A 2,961-nucleotide genomic window follows, 5' to 3' on the forward strand; every position below is an offset into this window, starting at 1 on the left:
TCCCAGCTGCTGGGACACCAAGTCCTTCAGTGAGGGGAGATCTGGGCTGCCCACCACTGTATCCACCACAGAATAGGATAGCTTCTTTCTCTGAGTCTTCCTCAATTAAGGAAATGTGATAAACCTTAATCAGCCCTCGCTTATCTGACCCCTTCATATCCACAGCTTTGTTTAGAATCACATACTTTGATCAATTTATGTCTTACTTGAGTGGAGTGTTGGGAGGGGGGTTACCCGGTAGGACAGAAGAATTACTTTCCTTGGTATGTGACTCCTTCAACAGAATCTCTTGGGAAAGAATTGGGGTTTTGGAAGATTCCTTGACTCCATTTTGTGAATTTTATTTTGCCAGTTTGCCACATCCCCTTCCAAGACTTGAATTATTGTAAACTGTGTGTTTACTTGTATGTCCTTCAGGTATTTATTGAGAGCTGATAATGTGATGCACAGTGCGGCATGCACATATGAGTTAAATATACAGATCTTCCTCGACTTACGATGGGGTTACATCCCAATAAACCCATTGTATGTTGAAAGTATCATGTTGAAAATGCCTATAGTTGGGCAAAATCATCTAACACAAAGCCTATCTTATAGTCAAGTGTTGAATATCTCATGTAATTTTTTTTGAATTCTATACTGAAAGTAAAAAAAAAAAAACACCCAGAATGGTTGTAAGTGTATCAGTTGTTTCCTCTGGTGGTTGTACGGCTGACTGGGAGCTGTAGCTCGATGCCGCTGCCCAGCATTATGAGAGTATCTTACTGCATATCACTAGCCTGGGAAAAGATCAAAATTCCAGATTCGAGGTACGGTTTCTACTGAATTCATATTACTTTTGCACCATTGTGAAGTCAAAAAATCATAAGTCTTACCATTTTAAGTGGGGAACTGTCCATAGTCCCCTTCTCTTGAGGAGTTTCCATGCCAGCCGGGGAGATAGACAAAGGGATAATTTTTATATAATAGGTAAGAATAAACAACGAAGAAGAACAGAAGAAGGAATGATTGCAGGGTGAAGTAGTGTGGATGAAAGTAATCAGAAGGTAATAATTTGTTTTTGAGACTAAGATTTTTTTTTTGATTTGGCATCAGTTATGTTTACCTTGTTATGGACTGCTATGGATTTGATCTAGGTTCTTGTGGCTCCAACAAATGTATGGGTTTTTAAAAATAAATTTATTTATTTATTTTTGGCTGCATTGGGTCTTCGTTGCTGCGCGTGGGCTTTCTCTGGTTGCGGCGAGCGGGGGCTACTCTTTGTTGCGGTGTGCGGTCTTCTCATTGCGGTGGCTTCTCTTGTTGTGGAGCACGGGCTCTAGGCACGCGGGCTGCAGTAGTTGTGGCTCGCAAGCTCTAGAGCGCAGACTCAGTAGTTGTGGCACACGAGCTTAGTTGCTCCGCAGCATGTGGGATCTTCCCGGACCAGGGCTCAAACCCGTGTCCCCTGCATTGGCAGGCGGACTCTTAACCACTGTGCCACCAGGGAAGTCCCCAAATGTATGTTTGAAAGTTCCGCATTAGTCAGTGCTGCTTTCAAAATCTTGCTGGGAGATACAGAAACTCTCCGACTTCGATAGTTGCTATCTGATTTTGATATTGGCTCTTTGACTGTCTTGTAGAGATCAAGGACTTGCCAGGCCTCATCATTTCATCTGAGCATAGCACAGTGCCTGGCACCTAGTACAGTTTAATAAATAATTGCTAAATTAATCAGTGAATGAATTATACCAAGTTTATCAGGCATGCATCTTATTGCTGGTACACTTTTCATTTTCTTACTAACTTTATAAAAGAATAATACACATAAACCAACGACTTCCCTATAAACCCTCCCTTCCCTGCTTATCTTTTTTTCCTCCCTCCCTTCCTCCCTTCTTTCTCTCCCTCTTCTCCCTCTCTTTTCTTTATTTCTTTCTTCCTTTTTTAGGCAGTGGAATCATTTCCTCAAAGAAAGTCTTTACAAGAATCACAATAAGTTTCACAGATAAAGGGTGGGGGTATAATCTGGTTAAAATATGGTTTGGGAGCCTCTAGCTCAGCTCTCTCTCCATTCCAAGAGGTAATTCCAACGTTCAGTAGGTCAGTTTGAAAACCACTGAAATAAAACATTCAGGTAACTGGAAATCACCACTTTCCAAGTGAAAATGTCAACACTAGCAATGGAATTGTTTGTGGGTAAGTGGGGCTTGCAAGCCATGGCTTGAAATATTTGTTCTTCAGCTGATGTATGGAAGTCTAAATTTGGCCCATGAATGTTCATTTTAGGTTGAGAGGATGTTCAAGAGGATGGGTTGTGTGAAAGTTGAACGTATGAAAGTCACGTACTGACTGCAGTAGTAGCACATCGTAGTACTTATATTTTCAATGATTGTCTTGAATAAATTTAGTCTAAAAGTTTATGGAATATAATTTTAAAAAATTAGATTCTGAAAAGAAAAGGGAAAAGTTAAATTTAAAATAAGGGCCTGTATCTTTGTGAGAATAAAATCTTAGTCATTTTAAAGTAGATTAATTTTAAGTATACATGAGATAGTGTTCTATTTTTAATACAGGTCAAATCCTATGGCACACTTTTATGCTTAAGTATCATTCTATTTTAGTTAGTATTTCTCTTAAAAAACTACACTACCAGACTTGAAATTGTTTTATGATAGTTTCTTATAGGGGATTTTCCTTACTTGTTTCAATTATGATTTTTTAAAAAAAAATTCGTTTTATATTTGTTGTGGCATTTGTAAAGGTAGTAAAACACTGCTATTTTGGAAGGCTTATCCATTTGCTGAGGTTTGTGTTGCTGTCTCAGCTATTCCTTCGAGAACTTAAAGATCGTAGCATAATAATGAAAATTTTTATCATTGGAAATTTCCCCGTTTAACTTAATCATCATATATATTGGCCTCAGTAATTTGAATGACCTGAAGTATCAGTTCTTGAACATAGGTGTCTCTTGTACATACA

Source organism: Balaenoptera acutorostrata, chromosome X, assembly GCF_949987535.1.
Source record: "Balaenoptera acutorostrata chromosome X, mBalAcu1.1, whole genome shotgun sequence".
Taxonomy (NCBI): Eukaryota; Metazoa; Chordata; class Mammalia; order Artiodactyla; family Balaenopteridae; genus Balaenoptera; species Balaenoptera acutorostrata.